The 22684-nt window shown below is 43.2% G+C and overlaps 1 protein-coding gene across 1 annotated transcript in view; it reads left to right on the top strand.

The window, feature by feature from the left end:
- Positions 1-22684, top strand: part of WWC2 (WW and C2 domain containing 2) — a 246619-nt gene that overhangs the window by 73924 nt on the left and 150011 nt on the right. The gene's annotated exons all lie outside the window — the stretch shown is intronic.

Genomic DNA, 22684 nt, shown 5'->3' with positions numbered 1-22684 from the left:
GTCTATTCTGTGTACTTTATGTACTTTATTCAATTGTGCTAAATTGTCCCACTGTTGCCCTTTGTAGCACGTTATGTTTTTTTCCTGGTTTACTGTACAACTCAGGCCCCCGTGTTTTATTTAGTTGTCATGTCTCTGTTCTCCTTTAATCTGGAACAGTTTCTCATCGTCTTTGGTGAATTTAACATTTTGAAGAGTGCAGGCCATTTATTTGGTAGAACATCCCTCAGTTTGGATTGGTCTGATGTTTAATCCTGATTAGATTCAGATTTAGCATTTTTGGCAGAAACACCCTACAAGGGTTCTGTGTCCCTCTCTCTGCATCATATCAGGAGCATTTGTGGTCTGTCTGTCCCGTCACTGGTGATGCTAACTTTGGTCTATTGTTGATCCTGACATCTACAAGATTCTGACAGTGGAACAAAGTATGTGTTAGTTTCTGTATTGGATGGTTTTTGTGGGGGGTAGGTTGGAGTGGATGTGTGTGTTCCTCAGTTTTTAAAAAGAGCTATTTTATTGAGATATATTCATACATACCACAAGCCATCCAAAATGTATAATCAGTGACTTTTAGTATAACCGGTGTTTTGTATTCATCACCACAATGAATATCCCTGTTTTGTTTTTAATACTTTTATTAGAGAAGTGTGGGGTTACAGAACAATCATGCATAATGTTCACAATTCCCATGTATCACCCCACTACCAACACCTTGCATTGTTGTGGAACATTTGTTACAAATTATGAAAGAACATCTTCAAAATATTACTGCTTACTATGTTTACACTTGGTGTATTTTTTACATAATCCACCCTATTATTAACATTGTGTATTGTACATTTGTCATAGTTCATGAGAGAACACTGTCATATTTTTGCTTTTTTTTTTTTTGCATGTTTTCCTCAACTTTTTTTTTTCTTCCTGCTTCCCCGAGTATCTCTGAGGCTCCAGGTGCCAGTTCTGTCCACTCTAAATGCCATTGCCTAAAGTTGCACTGCTTCAGGGTCGCCTTTCCTGGGCGACTGATTTGCACTTCTGGGTCCATCCCCAATGAATACCATAAGGCAAATGCTCATTTCACATAGCACAGACCTTCTCGCGTCTGGACATTGCATACCTCTCTTTCTTCAGCCTGGAAGTCACTCTTAATTTTTAAAATTTTTATTATTTATTTATTTTTTAAAAGAAGTTTTAGATTATATAAATGTTACATCAAATATATAGGGGATTCCCAAACACCATTGCTGTGGTACATTTGTTACAATTGCTCTGGGCTGCACATTTATAGGTTTTGACAAAATGTCTAATGGCCTGAATCCATCATTGCAGTGTTGCACAGGACATTGCCAGTGTCCCCCAAATGCCCGTGTTGTAGCTGTTCCCCCCTTCCCTCCCCTCAGAACATCTGGCGGCCACTGCTGTTGTTTCAATGATCAAGTTCTTCCATTGCTAGAATAACAATAATAAGCCTAAACTTTAGTCCATAGTTGCATTTCCTTCGTATGTTTGTTCATTCCTCAATCTTGAGGGTTTTGGAATGGTGATGTCCACTTTATTTATTTCTTTCCCTTTTTTATTTTTAAAGATTAACCCCCCCCCCCCCCCATCCTCTCGTTGTTTACATTTGCTGTGTCCATCAGTTGTGTGCTGGTCTTTTCTTTCTAGGAGGCACTGGAACTGAACCCGGAGCCTCCCCTGTGGGAGGTAGGTGCTAGTCACCGGAACCACCCCTGCTCCCTGCTTTGTTGCCTCTCTTCTTGTGTTTCCTCACTCTCTCTTGGTTGCGTCATTTCACCTAGTCATCTTGCTCTCTCGTGCGTCCTCTCCAGGAGGCACTGGGAGCCGAACCTGGACCTCCCATGTGGTAGGCAGGAGCCACATCCACTTCACGCACTCTATTTCTGATTGAGGAGGGGCCTAGATCTATGGGGCCGATGGACGGAACTTCCTTGCTTACAGTTATACTCTGTTTTTTGGAATGGGCCGTGTCCTGGGCGAGGCCAATGACTTGGAGAGTAGGTGTTGCAAGTCTGCTGAGATTCAGGGCTCAACTGGCATATGAACAGACAGAAGGTTTGTCTCTGGGACATATATTTACTGAGTATAGTGCTAATTATAGGTTCAAATAAGAGAGGCAGAAGAGCCATGTGGAGGGAAATTATGAATGAGTCTAGCTCTGTTACACTGGGGAGCATATATTCCAAACAAAGGCCCATTAACCGGTGCCAAATTCCTGAACTGTCTGCCCTGCTTATAGTGTCTGATGTCTCTAGAGCCTTCAGGTGACCCCCTCTTTGAGGCACTGTTTACTGTGCACTCAGTGAGATCCTGCTGAGATGTGCATATGCATAATCTCTGGAATGACCTCCTCTTTGAAATCTCTTAGCTGTAAAAATTCATTTGTATTTAATATTTCCCCTGTTGCGGTGCCGTCCAGTGGCGCCGCTCCCGAAGAGGTAAGGACAAACAGAGCAAGACAACACACAGTAACCACTCTGGAGACGTAGGCTGGTGGCGCAGGTCTGATTTATTGAGAAAGTGTAGTAGCTTTTATAGAACGTGAGACAATGTGCAAGCAGCTTACTGGCTATGCTAATTTAGCGAGGCTGATTGGTTCATGCGCTCTAGTTGCTGGGGGGAAGGCAGATTTCCGAGGGACATGCCTGGGCATGCCCCGGCGCCATTTTGGGTGGAACCCCAAATGCCTTATAGTTAGAGAGGTTTTCCTACGTCTAACAAGGCATCGGCAGCTTGCCCACATTCCCCCTTTTGCTCAAGGTCTTTTTCTGAATGCATTGCTAGTCAGTGCTTGGTAACTATCCCTCAGTGCCAGGGAGGCTCATCCTCATCCCCTGGAGTCCTGTCCCAGAATGAGGGGGCGGGAGGTAGTACGTTTATATCCTGAGTTTGGTTTAGAGAGAGGCCACTTTTGTGCAACAAGGAGGCTTTCGGGAGGTAACTCTTAGGCAATATATATATATATTTTAATTGACTTTGTAATAATATTACATTAAAAATATATATATATGTGAGGTCCCATTCAACCCCACCCCCCCACCCCCCCTCTCCCCCCCCAACAACACTCGTTCCCATCATCATGGCACATCCATTGGATTTGGTAAGTACATCTTTGGGCACCTCTGCACCTCATAGACAATGGTCCACATCATGGCCCATACTCTCCTCCATTCCATCCAGTGGGCCCTGTGAGGATCCACGATGTCCGGTGATTACCTCTGAGGCACCATCCAGGGCAGCTCCATGTCCCAAAGACGCCTCTACCTCTTATCTCTTACTGCCTTTCCCCATACCCATCGTCCACCATGTCCACTTTTCCCAATCCAATGCCACCTCTTCTATGTGGACATTGGATTGGTTGTGTCCATTGCACCTCTATGTCAAGAGGAGGCTCAGATTCCACATGGATGCTGGATGCAATCCTCCCATTTTCAGTTGTAATCACTCTAGGCTCAATGGTGTGGTGATTGTCCTTCTTCAACTCCATCTTAGCTGAGTGTGGTAAGTCCAATAAATCAGATTGTAGGTGCTGGAGTCTGTTGAGGCTCAGGACCTGGCTATCACATTGTCAGACCAGAGATTCAAATCCCCTAAATATATCTTAAACCCTATATTTTACTAGGCTAAGTTTCAATTTCACAAGAACAAGGTTCCTAACTGCAACCATCAATGTCAAGGGACTGGCATAACGGTCTGGCCTTCGCTAGGCACTGCCCATGTATTCAGGGGTTCTTGCCCCCGAATATACTAGAGTATGTAGCGGGACTTCCCAGGATGGGAATTCAGTATTCTTTTGGTTATTGTGTGGGTCTCCACCTACTGAGACAATGCACCATGACCACTTGGACATGTTCATATACCACAGAGACATGCCCCAGGTGTACCCCTCCCCACATGTCTGCCCATCACTGATACCCCATACCAGTGATCTCCCCTGCCACATTTGTGACCCTTCTGTGATCCAAAACTTCCCCAAAAACAAAGCCAAAAAATAAATAAAATAACCAAAATACAAATAAAATACAAAAATAAAAAGTAAAAAATTTTTTCATTGTGTATTTCATCACCGTAAGATCTGTTATCTTTTATGTACTGCGACAGTTTCTTCCATATGTTCCCTCAGTGTCTTATTTTTTCCCCCACTTTATCTTCAAAGAAGCTTAAGGTTATAGAAAAGTCACATAGAAAATATAGGGGATTCCCACATGCCCTACCCCTTTCCCCTCTCCTACTCTTCTTTATTAATAACATTTACGTGTGTATGGTACATTTGTTACAATTGATGTACAGATATTGAAGCATTGCTGCTTACCATGGTCAGTGGTTTATATTATGGGTCACATTTTGCACCGTCCACTTTATATAGGTTTTGACAAAATTTAAAATGGCCTGTCCCTGTCATCGCAAGATCCAGCAGACAATTCCAATGCCCTAAAAGTGCCCTACGTTCCATCTCTTCTATTCTTTCCACCCCCTTCCCTCAGAACCTGTGGTAACCAGTAAGTTTCAGTTTTTGAAGAATAAGGTTCATAGTTACATGTAATAGTATCGAGGACCTGACGTATTGGTCTGTTTTCTTTTATTAGGCACTACCTGTGCTTTTGAGAGAGTCTTGCCCCTCTGATTGAGAACATGGCAGGACTCGCCATGATGGGAATTCAGTATTTTCTTGTTTACTGTGTGGGTCTCCACCCACTGAGATAACACACTATGACAAGATGAACATTTTTGTATATCAGAGCAGCAGCTCCCAGATGAGCCCTGTCCTGCATGTCCCTACTGATGCCCTGCACCAGTAACTTCCCCTGCCATATTGGCCCAAAGAACATCCCCACAACTGTAGTTTAACCACAGACCTACAGATCCCCAGTTTACCTATTCTTTCCTCCAGCCCTCCCCAGTTCCACGGATAGTCCAACCTCCCACGACCTACTCCCCTTCACTCTCCAGCACTGTGGAACCCAGTCCCGTCACTGTACCCAGATCACCCCTGTCCCCTGCCCAGCCACCCCTTCCACCTTCTTTTCCTCAACTTTCAAAAATAGCTGTTTCTCTTGCAGGATCTTAAATTTCCATTCTTGATTCTTTCCTCTTCAACTTTCTATATTAGTCTGCCAAAGGGGTGCCAGTGCGAAGTACCAGAAATCTGTTGGCTTTTATAGAGGGTATTTATTTTGGGTAGAAAGCTTACAGTCCCAAGGCCGTGGAAAGTCCAGCTCAGGGTACCGTAAGAGGTACTTTCTCACAAAGTTTGCTGCCCCTGTTAGAGCAAGACGGCGGTCAATACGAGCCTCCCCTCTGGCTTCCTCTTCCTCTTGAGGCCCGTGGGCCCAGCTTCTCCCTGAGCTCAGCTGTGGGCTGGCAGAGGGCTCGTCTCTCAGGGCTTCCTATATCGGTCTCGACTTTCTTCCCAGGAACAGCTGTAAGCTGTCGGGGTAATAGCTCATCTTTTCTTGGGTCCCCAGGAAAAAAAAAATGACAGCGTTCTCTCGTTTCCTGAGTGTCTTCTTGAGTGAGTGTCTGTTCCGGCCCACCAAGGGGGTGGGGACTCAGCTGAATCAAAGCCCTAATCTTTTTAAAATATTAAATTAAATTATTTATTTCTCCTTCTCCACCCCCTCATTATTTGTACTTGCTGTGTCTCTTTGGCTTCCTTTTTCTTTAGCAAGCATCAGGAACTGAACCTGGGACTCTGATATGGGAGGCAGGCACCTAATCGCTTGAGCTACCTCCATTCCCTGCTTTGTTGTGTCTCTCATTATGTTTTTCTTCTTGTGTCTCTTGGTATGTCAGCTTGCTACGCCTTCTGCCTGTCGTGCCAGCTTGCTCTCTTCCTTAGGAAGCACCAGGAACCAAACCAGGGAACGCCTGTGTGGTAGGCAGAAGCCCAATCGCTTGAGCCACATCCGCTTCCCAAAGCCCTAATCTTCACAGTTAATTTAATCAAAGACATCTCAGATGAATGTAATGCAGTCAAAGGGTATCATACCCAAAGGAAAAGATTAGTTGACAAACATAATCTTTCTCTTTTTGGGATTCACAAAACTAATCTCAAGCTGTCATACTCTATTTTCTGAATCCTAAAAAGATATTATAGTATCCCCCAAAATGTTAAAACCTTTTAGTTAGCAATACTAAGAACAAAATCACATCATAGTTATAGAAATACAGTTTGTCTTGGTCAAAATGTCCCCTCTGTCTTGTAGACCTGTGAAACTTACAGAGCAAATTATCTGCTTCCAGTACACAAGTGAGGCATAGCTAGAGGATGAACATTTGCATTACCACAAGGAGAATTTTGGAGGGAAACGTGTCACCAGTCCCCCGTAGTGCCAGATCCTCCAGGACAGTCTCCGTTAGGTTTGAAAGTCTGAGAGCCATTCTTAAGGTGACGGCTTCCCTTCTCTCCAGGGCCTCGTGTGCTCCCACCCTTTACACTGGCTTGCCCCACAGCTCTTGTCTTGGTTTCACCCTCTTGAAGCATCTGGGTGATGAGTTGGCTCCAGACCTCACCCTCCGAGAACACCGAGGTGATGGCCCAATCCCCCCAGTCTCTGGGATACGGCTCAGCCCATTTAGTGCAGTGTTGTATAGAACAGCGAGGTGGTGACGTGGTTTCCCCTAATCTATGAGGAACAGGCTATCCCCCTCCCTCAGCAGTGGGGTGGCAGCCTCACTCTCCCCAGACTGTGGGAAACAGGCCCACCCCACCCCCCACGAGGAGTGGGGTGTTGACCTCACGCTACCCAAACACGGAGGAATGCGCTTCACCCTCCCTGTGCCCTGGGCGCCACACTCTCCCTGGCCAGCTGGCTGGAACAGCCACTCTCTTCGAGTGCTGGGACCAGTGCCTCCTCTCCATACACGAGTGAGGGTCCCTCCTCTTCGCCCCAGGAGAGGTCTTAATTCCAGACCTCAGCGTCCATGGTTTTCCTCTTACAGCCATTTCCCTTCCATCTCTCCCTTCCGTGTCCCTTTTAGTCCAGACTGACAGTGGTTTTGTTCATACAGATGTCTCAAAAAGCTGGTTGGTTTACCATGCAGGAAGCAGGGGTCCAAGGCGTCAGACAGTAAGACTTTCCACAAGTCTCTCCTGGATAACTGCATTTTCAATCTTGACTTCTAAGTTCCAAGTGTAGTTCATTCTTCAAATGGGCACTATTATCTGGGGGCTTGATTTCCAGAGCTTGGGAGTTCTGGAATCAGTCTGTGGTTTCTTCGTGCCCAACAATTCAGTTCTCAGCTTATCTCTTTCCTCTTTTCAGTTTGCTATAAGCTGGAAGGAGAAGCCAGGCTGCATTTCCAGTTACTTTGGAAAGCTCTTCAGCTAAATGTCCAAGCTCGTCATTTTCAAATTCTGCCTTCCATGTAACATCAGGAATCAATCTCGCTAAGTTCTCTGCAATTTTCAAACACGGATTAGCTTTCCTCCAGTTTCCAATAATAGTTTCATCATTTCCTTCTAAGGCCTTATCAGAAATAACTTTAGGTTCCATATTCATAGATCTCTTAAAAGCAATTTAAGTATTTTCTAAAAAGCATATCACAATTCCTCCAAAAAAAGTACTCCTTACTCATTTATAAAACCATTTCTGGTAATTGCAACAGACTGTACTCCACTCACCTGGTACCAGATTCTGCCAAAGATGCAGCCTCAACTTAATCTCCAGCTGGCCCAGGTTCTGAAGGACGCCTCTCCTTTCCTCCCATCGCTGCCTTCTCAGAAACGCCTCCTGCAGTCCTAAGTTCTTCTCTGTAGTCTGCTGCACCATCCCCTCACCCTCCCTCCTCTCTTCCAGTATTTTCACATTTCCATGGATTTTCTCTTTCAGGAAATAACTTTAGATTACTCTTAAAACTACAGCTAGCTCCTACCTTCTTTCTTCCATTGTTTTTCCTGGAATTCCCTTGCTCCTGTCTTGCAGCAGAAGCATGCGATTTAGTCACTTCTGGAACAATGCACATATGCATCTTTATAAATTGTGCTGTGCAAAATCACAAACTAAAAGCCACAGAGCTTATGGGAAAAAAGGGGTTTGAGGCATGGTTCAAAAAGATGGTGTAGCAGTTTGATATTGTTGATGAATCCCAAAAATAGATACTGGCTTGTGTTTGTGAACTGGTCTGTCCCTGTGGGCGTATTAGATTGGACTGGGTTCAGAGGCTTCACTTACGCTGGATTAAATGATGATCAAGGCTTTGATTGGGCCACATCACTTGGAGGTTGAGAAAACGACGTAGCACAGGGGTCAGTTGGAGATTTGATCCTGGAGCCGGGGAAGTAAACTCACGGAGAAGCAGGTGCATGCAGAGACCACGGGAAGAGAGAGGAGCTGTTCGCCTGCCAGTTTACAGCTGGCCCTGTGGAGAGGGCGGAGCAGCTGAGCCCAGAGAGAGACGACGTGTCCCATTCTGTGGCTGAGATTGGAAGAAGCTGGGAGCACGGAGCCTCAGGAGGAGGAAGGCTGAGCCCTCGAGACAGCGCTGCCTTCTGGCACCCACACGTGGCAACGGGGTGGAAACGTGCCTCTTACGGTACCTTGAATTGGACTCTTTAGGGCCTTGTGACTGAGCTTCTAACCCAAAAAAATACCCTTTATAAAAGCCAACAGAGTTCTGGTATTCTGAATCAGCACCACTTTGGCTAACTAATACAGATGGTGACACATTAAAAAAAAAAGATAACCTAATAAAAACTGTAGCAGTGTTTTATATATGTTAAATAGTTAAAAAATATAATACCACAATGAATATGGAGAGAAACCTCAAGTTTGCGTGTGGCAACTTGTGAGTTTCCTGTGAGGCGGTAGAGAGAGGGCTATCTGAAATTGGATAGAAAGCCCTAGAAACACCATCCAGCACGAGAGGTGGATGGGCACAGTGAGTGGGATGAGCTGGTAGACATTTGAACTGTGAGTATACATATGTTTTGTGTACTCCTTCAGCTGGGTGCACTTTTCTGCATTCACCTAGTGTTTCTTACAGATCAAATTGTGCATAAGCAAACGCAAAATTCTTATGTTCAAGTTGTTTCCTTATATGTTAGTCACACTAAAACAATTGCATTTTCAAAACAATGTTAACAGCAGAACTGACAGTAGCTTGCCTAGGATTCGGAGTTTATTTTTTACTTATAGATAATTTGAAATTATCTGTGTCATCTTATCCTGTGGGCATGGGTTTTATGTAGTTTTATTTGTTCTTGCCTATTTTAATTGTCTTTTTATGTGTTTGGAGACTGTGTTGGGAAATTCAGTTTTATATAGCTACCATTAGTACTGCTACAAAGATTCTTCTCATAGAATTTCTTTTTTAAAAAACTTGAATCAGAGTAAATTAATTTCGACAATGTTGTACTTTAAAGATAAATTTTATAACGCCTTATTTTCCTCTCCTATTTTTATGTCTTATTTATAGATTTAATTTCTCCTTATTTGATCAGGGCTTAGGGTTCCTGTTTATTTTTCTCTAAAGTTTTATTGTTTTGATTAGATATTAAAATCTGTAGCCTAAATTGGCTAAATAATTTTTAAGTAAGGACTGGACTGAAATAAGGCAGTCCTCACTACATGATTCTGAGATGCACAAATCCCAGTTATGGTTTAGTTAAGGAACACCAGGCCTTTAGCAACGTGGTCCTACTTTCAGTTACCACAGTTTATGGCCTGTAATTGCAGAGAGTCCTGATTTTGCTCTTGGCTCTTTAGCCCACAGATCACTGCATAACTAACACATGTGCATCGGGATCGATGACAACCCACACCACTCTTTACAGCTCTGTCCATGATCGGTCACTGGATGTCTTTACTCAGTTCATCCGCACACAGCAAAAAAAAAAAAGCATGTGGTTTTATTGCCTCCTTGTCTCCCAGTGTTAAAGCCAGACAACATTTTACAGTAATGGATAATCAAGAGAGGGAATCGGAAAACAAAGATGAAAGTGCAGTGAAGCGATAAGCTAGAAGTGAACTTTGAAGTGATTAGCGAGATTTGAAAATGGTGACAGCAAGACAAATGTGGGAAGAGAGCTAGGCCTGCACGAGCTGTGATACGAACCATGTTGAAAAATCTGATGAAAATTAAAACGTGGGAAAATTGCTTCAGCATCTTTTAGTTTAAATTGTACCTAGAAACAGAAAGCTGCTGTGGTTGAAATAGAGTGTTTACTTCTGCTTTGGGCTAAGGACAGTAATTAAAAAACAACCAACAACCCAATCAGTTTGGCTCTCATTCAGGCCAGTGTGTTAAAGTGAGTTGCCGCATAAAGAAAACAGTAATTACAAGGAAACTTAAGAAGAAATATTGCTAATAAAGACTGGTTTAATCATTTCAGATGTTGGCGTGAATTGATAAATGTTGAACTCTCCTCCAAAGCTGTTGCACACTTAAGGATGCTGCTGTGAAATTTGCATCCAAATTCTAAGCATTAGTTAAGGCAGGTGAGCAGGATATTCATCAGATATTTAATATTTATGAGACAGGTATTTGGAAGGCAACCCCATCAAGAATTTATGCACGAAATGATATAAATAAGATTGCAAACTCTTATTAGGAGGCAATGCAAAGGATGACTTTAAATTAAAGTCTGTGCTTACCAGAACATTAAAAAATCATGACAGAGCATCTCTACCAGTGATTTGGCATGCACATAAAAGATCATAGGTTACGATAATTGTTTTCAAACTGCTTGCAGTCATATTCTGTCCAGTGTCAGGCAAAATAATTTAACTTTCAAAGCACCGTCTACTGTTGGATAATGCTCCATGTCATTTGATTCTCTTGGGGACTTACTTAATGAAAATGTGAAAATTTGCTTTTTACTACAAAACACAATTTCATTAATCCAGCCAATAAAGCAAGGGGTTATTTCACCTTTTAAAGCCTATCTTAGGCAGACTTCTGGATGGGCCATTGATGCTACAGCTGTTGATATACAATTTAGCAGAGTTTGAGAGTCAGTATTACGTAAAGCATGCACATGAAGGCGTTCAGCACCATGGCAGGAAGTATAGGCAAGTAACACGTGCAGGATGGCAGGAACTTTATGGCACCGTTCAGGTAACTTTGCAGGATTTGAATTGAGTGTAAATGGAGTTGTAGGAGAAAGAGTTGACCACATGAGTGTTGACCTGGCTGCCATCTGAGAGCTATTAGACATGTAGCTTAGGAACTTGGTGAAGGCAACCTTCAGTGCATAAAGCGGAAAGTGTCTGTGACAAAGGATGCCTGAGGAAGCAATGCTGGCATAAAACCTCACTGTGAAGGAACTGTTGGGTTCATGACACTGAGAGCAGAAAGGAGAAAATGTTGATAACTTTAATGCAGACTTGGAAGGGACTATACCTTTTACAACCTTGGTATGGTATAAAAGATGCTTGCTCCTGATTGCTAGTTTATAAGCCATGAAGAAGGCATCCTCTGTTCAGATTACTTTCAAGTCTACAAAGAAATAGAACACTTTAATTCTTAATGTTTCTAATGTATTAAATTGCAGTATACTAAATATATATCAGTTTTACTCTTCCGTTTCCATATACATTCAGAACTGACAGAGAAGAGTTATTCCCAAGTTTTTTTCCCCACAGTGCTTTGACAGAAAGTTTTAAAGGTCATAGAAAATTGTAATTTTTCTCAATAGTTTTTTATTTTTTCTCAATAGTTTTTAAGACCACCTTGCACAGTTTCAGCCTGCTCGGTCGTTTTTATTGTCCTACACTAGCATGCAAAGCGAGGACCATCTGTATTAAATGTTCTCTGCCTTTCCCTCAGCCACCATTATCAGCCATTCGGGTTGTCTCTGTCCAGCTTGATCCCACACCCTCCGCTCTCTTCCCTGTGAACAAGTGCCTGCGACACGTCACTCTGTATGGCAGCTTGTTCCTCGGCTGCCCCTTGCCTGGCATCGCCTCATCTTCCTCTGCTTGTTTCTGGTCTGCAGACTTGGTAGCCGCTTTTGTGGGAATCTCAGGTTGTCTGTCACATGGGAAACCCCTTAGTACTGTTCCCCAACTCTTGTCCTCACCCGCCCCTGGGCCGTCTGACTCCTTCCTCCCCGCCACTAGAGCCTGTATCTTTTCTCCTCCTCTAGTTCATCTCATTTAGTGGTTATCTTGGGTTTCTAGAACTTGTGCTTGGTGGCGGCTTTTGCTTTCTAAATGCATTCCTCTTTTGTGTTCCAGGTGGAATCGTTATTTCCTGTGTTTAATTCTTATAGTATTTTTTTTTTTTTTAAGGAGTTCCTGGGGATTGAGCCCAGGACCTTGTACATGGGAAGCAGGCATTCAACCACTGAGCTACATCTGTCCCCAATGACAGTCGGTTCTTGTTTGTTTGTTTGCTTGCTTTTAGGAGGTAATGGGAATTGGACCCAGGTCCTCCTACCTGGGAAGCAGGTGTCTAACCGCTTGAGCTACATCTGCTCTCCCCTCTTTTTTAAATTTTTTTAAAAAGATTTATTTTTATTTCTCTCCCCTCCCCTCCCCCACCTCATTTGTCTGCTCTCTGTGTCCATTCACTGTGTGTTCTTCTGTGTCTGCTTCTGTTCTTGTCAGCAGCACTGGGAATCTGTGTTTCTTTTTGTTGCGTCATCTTGCTGTGTCAGCTCTCCGTGTGTGCGGCACCATTCCTGGGCAGGCTGCACTTGCTTTCGCGCTGGGCGGCTCTCCTTATGGGGTGCACTCCTTGCATGTGGGGCTCCCATCCGCGGGGACACCCCTGCGTGGCAGGGCACTCCTTGCGTGCATCAGCACTGCGCGTGGGTCAGCTCCACACGGGTCAAGGAGGCCCAGGGTTTGAACCACGGACCTCCCATGTGGTAGGCGGATGCTCTATCCACTGGGCCAAGTCTGTTTCCCGTCCCCTCTTTTCTATAGAATACGTGATGGGATGGCTTCAGAGAAAGGAGCTCTTTTCCTTTAGTGATTTTTGCGGTAAAAAAAACAAACCATGCTTGGCATTAGGGCAAAAGAGAGGCCAGAAGCAAAGCTGTAAGACTGTTTCCTCAGTGAACTAGTAAAGGAGGAAAAGTCTGGAGTCAGAAAAAGTGGTAACCATAAAAGGAAAGCAGGCTGGCTCATCCTAGTGGCCACATGGAGATTAGGAATAAGTGTGGACTACAGTGTGGACCACTGGCCGTGCGTGCAGTGGTGCTCCAGAATGTATTCGCAGGTGCAGTGGATGTGCCGCGATGATGGAAGAGGTTGTTGATGTGGGAGGGATGGGGTGGGGATATATGGGGACCTCATATTTTTTGAATGCAACATTTAAAAGAAAATAAGTGTCTGGGGAGATGTATATTATTCCGAGTGAACGGGGTTGTACTGACAGGCAGTAACTCCTTACTCTAGTCCACACACGACACTCCTTGCTTCTCCAGCCTTGGGCTGCAGGAATCACCGTTCATGAGTGGACTGGAGCTGGGAAACCTGTTTTTCAATACAAGCAAAAAATAAAAAAAGCCTGCCATATGACGGGAAGGATCCAGAAAACTCAATTTAGGTAAACCTTAAAGTAAGAGACTTGTGTGTTCTGGTTTGGGGCCTAACCACATGAATAACCTGAGCCTAAACAGCTGATTCACGTTGAGCTTTTGGAGCATAACCCCAATGTGAGTTAGGATCTGCCTCTCTTGCCTTTCGTTTGCTGTTTGTTTTGGCTTTTTTACTTGACCCAAGTTATAAGTCATTGCCAAATTACACTGGAAGTATCCTTTGTCTTGATTGTGTTATTATGTGCTCATGGTGCTCAAAGTTATTAAAATTAACGGAGATACCTTCAATTTTGTGAAGAGTTGGCAGGCATTTTCTAGGTCATAATACAAAACTGACTTATAATCTAGCTCTTGGGTGCCTTATAATTTTAGAGCATAATTATATATAGAATTGAATCATCAAATATGGTGGTAAGATTAGTGGAGGTGGTTTGCATTATAATATACAGGTTGTGTTAATTTTGAATAAAAATGTATTTAGTGTTCATATGGACAGTTTAGCCAAGTTCCTGAATTACTGTATTCAGTTGAGATTGACTCATTTTAACAAAGTGGTACTTTTAGAGTTTTTGAGGGTAATAAAGAAAGAGAACCTAAATTAAAATTCTCTCTTACAGTTTGGACAAAATTTCTGTGAGCAACAATTAAGAAGGTCCAGATAGAAGATCTGCTCTCTGCCCCCAGTGAGATTTTACAATCTCCCTGTCCTTTTACTTAGAAAATGTTATGACTTGATGCAGATTAGTGTCCTCTGCATTTATATGATTTGACCCTTTTTTTTTTTTTTTTTACATAATGGCAGGCACAAGAAGAAGAGATTGGGAGTGGTCTTTAGAAGGCAGGGGAGGTTAGACGTGAAGTTAGGGATTTCTGCTTTTTGCTTACAAGACTATCTTGGGAAACGCCTAAGCCAGTCTATGCCACGGGAGAAAAGCCTTGTGATATGTACAGCTTTGACGATGGCAGAGAAGTAGGTCCTTCCTTTGTGGGCTAGGCTGGGAATTGGATGTAGGCCAGCTTAACCCACCTGTGAGGAGGATGCTCTCGATGGAGCCAAATCTTCTGGGCACTCCTTGACATCAGCTGGTTTCTGGGGCACATGGAGAGATGCCTTTGAAAGGCCAGGCAGATTACCGCTGGCTCTGTGCCAGTTCTGGGTGGCACCTTCCAGTGTCGTTACCGTCATCGTTTTTCTTGAGCCGTAGTATCCTGCAAAAAAGGCACATTGGGGGCATTTAATAAACCCAAGGACTAATAACCTATTGTTAGGCTCATTTAAGCACCGTATTAAAAATCTGCGCCTCAGATAGATCACATACGAACATTTTTGGCCCATGCATTTTATAGTCTGTGTGTTTCAGAGGCTTGCACTTACTGGGTTGTAAACTGCCACGGGAATTCAAACCATGGCTGTGTGCAGTTAATTTGAGGGTGGGTCAGGGAGCCAGGGCTAAAGAGGGCAGAGAAGGGCGAAAGGGCCCTTCCTGACATGGAGAGTCAGGGCTACATTCATGTCAGATGTTGTAAGTGCCTCTTGAGTGGGGTTTGGTATGTAGAGAATGGAAAGCCGAGTTGGTTCGCTTTCTTCTCTTCCTCCCAAATTCCACCCTGATAACAACAGAAAAGCATGTTTGACCTGCTCGGCATTAAAATACTTGAGCCTTAAGGGTCAGGTGCTGGGCTTGAGAAACTATGTGAGCCAGGCTAAATACGACTCGAGTGGGGAGGTGGTGTCTGAACAAATGAAGGGGTAGGGGCACTATTTCTGTTGGTAACTGACGTTTAATTTTTAAAAAACACAGCAGGCCTTTTGAAGGCAGTTTAAGGAATGGGTGTGGAAGGGGGTGTGGGGGAAGGAAATCTCAGCAGAATGCTTTTAGATATTTCCTGTTATATAAATGCTACATACTTCTCATGCCTTCAGACTCCTAGCAAATGGGACCGAGCCCACTGAGCCTTTTTAATTATTGCGCGGAGAAAGAATGTGGAAACTGTAGAGGTTATGAACAAACCTTAAAACTGGCTCAAAGTACAATTATGCATTTTTCATCCAAATCCTATATTTTGGCTTTGCATGCAGTATAATGAAATCGTCTTGGCTAAGAAATAGGGTGCTTGATTTTTAAAAAAATACTTTTGTTTAAATTTACGGGGCTTTTCTGTTTTAGGAAAAGAGTCCACCTCTAGGTAGACATTCCAGATGATAAAGTGCCTCATTTACGGTGCCCCCAAAATAGCTTCATGCATTTATGTAGCACTGTTTTAATGCGTGCTTGCGATGAACAGAGTGCTATACTGATGCTATGATACTTTTGGTATCTGCATTTAATTTAGAAAATTGGGACTTTGTATTAGTAATGGGAGCTTAAAAAAAGTAATGCTTTCTGCCTCTAATTTTGTTTCTTATTTATATTTCTTTTGTTCTCTGGCAGATCCAGATTTATTTGTACTAGTGGCTGACAGAAGCAGCCAAGGAAAGTCCCTCCCCCTACTTTCCCCTTGTTTTTAGGAAAGTGACAGAGCCATGCACGACATTTGGGGCAGATGTCCTTTGTAATTTGTGGATTCAGGGATGAGTAGCCATTGGGTTTTAGATGTTTTCTGTTTAATATAAAAATGACACTTCCCATCAAGTACATTGCAGTGATACCTGAGCGATGATGAGAATGCTGGGATTCAAGACCTGACACCTCATTCTGGGCAAATCTCTTCATGTCTTTGAACCACAATATTTTCATCTGTAAAATGGGGGCTTATTAACTCTACCTCGGGATTTTCTGCACATGAATGAAGCACACCGAAATCAGTGCGTGTGTGAACCATGTTCCAGCAATGCCACGGGAATTCTTACCTCATTTGCTGCACAACCTCAAGGCATTTACTCGTATAGAGACTTCACCTCATTCAGTCAGTATTCATTGAGTGTTTTTTATGGACTGGAGGATACAGAGACTGGGTAAAGGTCTGGGCTCAGGGCATCTGGAAGGTAGTTAAAAACCCTAAAAAAAGGTGTAGGTAGAATACTTTGAGATTTCAGGGCAATCAGAATCCTGCTAGATAAAAAATAAGCGCTGCCAAGGTGGAGCAATGCTTTTCATGAAATATCTCCCACAGATCAGGAGCACAGAGTTCTATGGATCTTGTGTTAGAGCCAAGACACTTAGCTGTCCCAGGGCACCAAGTGGCTGGGTGGTGTGAGAAGTGGTTGACAGTGGTTTCTGTCCCAGCCTGTATGATGTCCTTTAGGAATCTGTCAGATGCACCGGGGCAGCTTCTCATCAGCACAGGCCATCCTTGTTTGTGACCATCGGGCATCTGTGAGGGAGGTGGCTCTCTGCTGTGGCCGAGGAGGGTGTTTCTTCCCCGTGTGAGCTACGATGCTGATTACAGAAAGGCATATGCCGATGGGAGGAACTTAATTTTATACACCACTGTCGGACATACCCAGAAAGTCATTCACTGGTCATGTATTTAGTGAACCTTCTATATTCTAGACATGGCATGGAATATAAAGCAGAATCATTTTATGACTCACACTGGTTAGGGAGATAAGTCCTGCCATATACATAGCTCAAATTCAGGCAGAAATGACAAGTGAAAATACAGATGAAGTGCCATGGAAACTTAGAGAGATTATTTCCAGTAGATGTGCCCCCTTTGAATTCTTGAGTTAGCTTTAGGAGCAGCAAGGGAATCATTGGAGAATAAAGGTTGGGAAAGTTGAGTCGAGGTCAGATTATGACCATCCTGAATTCCAGATCAGACACCTTGGAGTTTATGTGGTTGGCAAAAGAATGACTTGCTATTATTATTTTCTAAGATTTATGAAGATCCTCTTATGTCCTGGCAGATACACTGAACAAGTGTTTCTGAGGCACAAGGATTTAAAGCAAAATTCTTAGGGTCCACTTCTTATTAAGGATCATTTAGATCTCAAAGTTAGTGGGAAAAGAAGATATGAATTACCACAGTCTGTGGTAAAGAGCCTCAGAACCTAAAAGTCCGTTTAGCTTTGGAGTATGACTCGACTTTGAATCAAATCCTAAATGGGACGCAGTTGTGGCTCAACTGATAGAGTGTCCGCCTATCATATAGGAAGTCCAGGGTTCAGTATCCAGGGCCTCTTGACCCGTGTGGAGCTGGCTCATGCACAGTGTTGTCGCGTGCAAGGAGTGCCCTGCCACGCGGGGGTGTCCCCCACGTAGGGGAGCCCCACATGCAAGGAGTGCGCCCCACAAGGAGAGCCACCCAGCACGAAAAAAGTGCAGCCTGCCCAGAAGTGGTGCTGCAGACATGGAGGGAGAGCGGACACAGCAAGGTGATGCAACAAAAAAGAGATGCAGTTTCCCAGTGCCACATGACAAGAATGCAAGTAGACACAGAAGAACACACAGCGAATGGACACAGAGAGCAGACAATGGGGTGGGGGGGGGGGGAGAAATAAATAAAACAAATCTTTAAAAAAAAAACAAACCATTGTTTTATAGGTGAAGAAAACTGACATTCAGATTATCAAATGTCAAAGTTAGTACCTAGACATGCTCATTCCTTGTGCAGTGGGTATTCATTATAGAGATGTATATTGGGGACTCTGCGATTTACTTTTGACCTATCACATCAGTGTCTGTGGCCTTGGCTTAGCTGTGATAACGTAAAGGAGCCTACTCTACTCCAAGAGTGTTGAACCTTATTTTAAAAATGGCCAGTGCTGGTGCCTAGAAAAGTCCTTGAAGAAAACACACTTTAAGAAGGGGACTGTGACATCATCCACCCACTTCTGTGTGCCACTGGGTGTCAGAGCCCGTGCTGCTGTGGTGGAAACGGTTATGGTCATGGAGAAAAACAGTGGCAATAACAGCTTTCTCATACATCGAGATAAGGTTTTAAATTATGGCAATTGTAAAAATTCAAGACGCTGTCTTTAAATATGAAACCTTTTATTTTTTTATGCCATAAAGTATTATAAAGTGTATATGTATTTTAAAAAACATTTGGACAGGCCCTGCCCCTCTCAAGATGACAGAGTGAAATGATTTAGGTCTGTCCTCCCCACAGAAACTTGGAACAATCAGCAAGAATTGACAGAAACAACTTTCTCCAGATTCCAGAAAACAATTAAAGGACTGCAGGAACAGGACAAGTGCCAGATCAAGGAAAAGGCTTCTTAAAAGCGGTGGGGTCTCGTGGTGCCCTGGCTTGGCAGTTCCCAGTGTGGGTCCCTGGTCCTGGACCCCGAGGGAACTTGTGCCCATGCTGGGCGCACGTGTCTGGCCCACACCGGTGGAGGCTGAGGGCCTGCCTTCCTGGAGCTTGCCCCGCGGGGGGAAGGCAGCTCCCAGAGCTCTCTGCAGAGCGCTGTGGACAGCAGCCAGGCTGTGCTGCCAGGGGCAGGGAGTGCCGCCATGGGACGCACGGTGTAGTGCCCTGGACGGCGGGGATGCTTCCTAAGGAGGGGACAGTTACAGCTACACACCCGGGGGAGTTCCCAGGGCCCCGCACAGTGCCCGGACAAGAGCGTGAGCGCAGAGGCCCAGGGAGGGCCCTCTGCTGGCCGACCAGGAACTGCTCTCCTTACAACCGATTGCGTGGATAAGCCCTGACGGAGAGAGCACTTACATAGGCCAATCTGCAAAGACCGGGGAAAACGTTTGCTTGTTTTCCTTTCCCCTCCTCCTCCTTCCTCTTCCTCCTCCTCTTTCTGAGCTTCTGGCATTTAAGGAAAACTGAGTCATAAGACTAGCTGGAAGAGGTGCTGCAGAGTCTAAATGCCAGTGACAATGCCTTAAAATATCAAAATGTCAAGGTTTCCAACAAAAGGTTATGGAACATAGAAAGAACCAGGAAAAATGGCCTGCAAAGGGGAAAATTAAATCATTAGAAAAAATCAATGAGGAGGATCCAGTCTAGGACATCCCAGCCAAAGACTTGAAAAAAAAAGGTCCTGAATATACTTAGAGAACTAAAGGAAAACCTTGGGCAAAAAACTAAAGGAAATCAAGGAAAGGGTAGATGAACACAAAAAGAATATCAATATGAAGATAGAAATTATGGAAAGGAACCAAACCAAGCTGAAGACCACAGTAACAGAAATTAAAAGTTCTCTAAAGGCATTCAAAGCAGATTGGACCTGGCAGAAGAGTCAGAGACTTGAAAATAAGACAATTGAAATCATTTAGTCTGAGGAACAGAAAGAAGAAAGAAGAAAAGTGAAGAGCCTAAGGAACCGTGGGACACCATCAGAAATACCTCACTACTCAACTGGCCCTGCAGGAAATCCTAAAGAGAATTTTGTAGGTTGAAAGGAAAGGATAATAGACAATATATCAAAGCCACACGAAGAAATATAGATCTCTGATGCGGGTAATAACATGGGTAAATAGTCATGCCAGTACTATTGTATTTTTGGTTTGCAACTCCACTTTTAACTTCCTACAGGATCTAAAAGACAGATACAGAAAATGTAATGATAAATCAGTGGTTTTAGACTCGTAATATATAAACATGATGTAATTTGTGACAAGCAGTACATAAAGGAGGGGGAATGGAGGGTATAAGAACAGTGTGTACTGTGGAAATTAAATTGGTATGAATGCAAATTAGACAGATTTGTTAATTTAAAAAAAAAGTTTTTTTTTAGGGTACCAGGTTTGGGGATGAACCCAGACCCTCCTGTGTGGGAAGCCAGTGCTCAACCTCTGAGCCATATCGGCTCCCCGAACTGGTTTTTTCTTTTGTTTTGCTTGCTGTTTGTTTGTTTGTTTAGGAGGCACTGGGACCTCCCATGTGGGAAGCAGGCGCTCAGCCGTTTGAGCCACATCCGCTCCCCTGAGATGTTAAATTTAAGTTCCATGATAACTACAAAGAAAATATTGTATACCATGCAAGCTAACAGAAACAGAAATTAGAGTGCAGGTTGTTAGGAGAGGGGACGGGGAAAAGGGAGTTAGTGCATAATGGGCACAGGGTTTCTGTTTGGGGAGCTGGGAAAGCTTCAGTCGTGGAAGATGGTGAGGGTGCTGCAGCGTGGATGTGATTAATCTCACTGAATGGTGGTATGCTTGGAAATGGTTGAGACGGGAAAGGCTTCTGTTGTATATATGTTCCATAATTAAAAACAAGAGAAAGAGCAACTAAAGAGACAATGACAATTACATGCAGTACATACTCTTGGATGGATGATCTAGCAAAGGAAAGGAATAGACTCAAGGGGACTTTAATGAGGTGGTAAAAAAAAGTGGAATATAGACTTTATGTGAATGTTAAATTTCTTGACCTTGATAACTGCACATAATTGAGTAACCTTGTTCTTAATAAATGTGTACATGGCAGTATTAAGTGTTCAGGGAGCATGATGTATATACAATCTACTCTCAAGTGTTCAGAAAATGGATAGATTGGGAAAAAGTTAATATTGGTGGGACTGGATATCTGGGAGGGGTGAGGGTATATTGGAGTTTTCTGTATGGGGTTTACATTATTTTTGTAACTGTCCTGTAAACTTGAACATATTCTAAAATAAAAAGCTTTGAAAAATAAAAATGAAAAACCTGGAGATCGTTTTAGTTTCCTAGCTGCCAAAGCGCTATGCATCGGGTTGGCTTGAACAACTGGAATTTATTCACTCATGGTTTGAGGCTAGAGGTCTCAGCATTGTAAAGCGCCATCAACATGATCCTTTCTCTCTCTCAGAAGACTGTTTTGTTTTGGGGCTGGCTGCTGGCGATCCTGGTCCTTGTCTTTTCTCTAACATTGCAATGCACAGCCTCTCCTGGCTTTTCTGAGTTGCGTTGACTTCCAGCTTCTGTCTTCTCTGTGGCTTCCTTAGAAAAGGCCTACAGTAGGAGGACTGCGGCCCATCCTGAGTAAGCTGGGCCAGACCTTAACCAGAGTACCCAAAGGTCCTTTCACAATGGGCTCACACCCACAGGAATGGATCACGTTTAAGAACATGTTTTTCTGGGGGTAGATAGCTCTAGGCCACCGTAAGCTATGAAACATTAACAAAATTGTTTAAATATCCACAAGCTTACAGGTCTTTGGCATGTGAAAATTTAATTTTACTTTAATTGTACTTAATCATTATCAATACTGGCTGAAATTAGATGAGTTATTATGAAGCTATTACAGTTGTAGGAAGGACTGACAAGTACGTTTTATATGTTTTTTACAACTTTATGGAGAATTTAAATTTTTTTATCTTTATATTTTTGACTGTCCATCAGAGAGACCCAGCAAAAATACAATTTAGGAAAGACCATAGCATGTCCAAATGGTGGGGTGGGTATTTTTATGCATACAAACCTGACATGTTTGTATCACATAGTATTTATATTAAAGGAAGTAAGTAATTTTGGATACACGAGACCTGGTGTTAAGAAATGAAGCATTAATGGCATAGAATTTTCTCTCTTGAATTGGTGAATTATTGAATCCATAATATTTGTATTATCAAATAAATATATCATGAAATTACGTTTTCATCCTAGAAACACTGTTAAAACTTGATTGCAGCTTAAGTTAATGTCTACTTGATTGTTTAATGTCCCGGCCAGCGGGACGATCAACGGGAGCTCCGGATCCTAGTAGGGAAAGAATGGTATGGGACAAGAGAGACACAAGGAAGGACAGCAAGACAGTATTCTGATCAAGCTGCAAAACTTTATTGAGGGGACTGAGCATATATACTCTAGGGAGGAGGGGGGGTGGTGGGTAAGGATAGGTGGCGGTCTGGGATTGGCCACTGCTGTTGCTAGGGCGGGAGGCAGATTTGAGGTAAGAACTTTCGGCGGGAACTGGTTCTGTAAAGAAGGGGAGGATGACCTAAGCTATTGTTGTATCAGCTCAGGCGGCCGTGTTACAGGCATTGCTGAAAGGTAGATTCTTTGCATGCTGCCTTAATCGCCCACAACAGTTTAATATTAAGTAAAGAAGTCGCAAAATCAATACTTTCTCATGGACACTAATTTGAGGTTCAAAGGAATAATTTTTCCTTTGGAAAATAAGTTTTTAAGCTACTTAGAAAATAATAGGTATGTTGGCAAAATGAACACTTATGTTGTAGAAATAATACTGAGAAAATAAATGTCTCACATGCTTATTAACTTGAAAAGACAGAAACATCAGATTAACAGTTGCTGTGCCCTTGGCTAGAGAATGGTTTCCATTCTAGCAAATAGT

This window comes from Dasypus novemcinctus, chromosome 1 (genome assembly GCF_030445035.2).
Source record: "Dasypus novemcinctus isolate mDasNov1 chromosome 1, mDasNov1.1.hap2, whole genome shotgun sequence".
NCBI lineage: Eukaryota > Metazoa > Chordata > Mammalia > Cingulata > Dasypodidae > Dasypus > Dasypus novemcinctus.
Note: the sequence above shows the minus strand (reverse complement) of the source record. Positions and strands in the feature narration are given on the sequence as shown.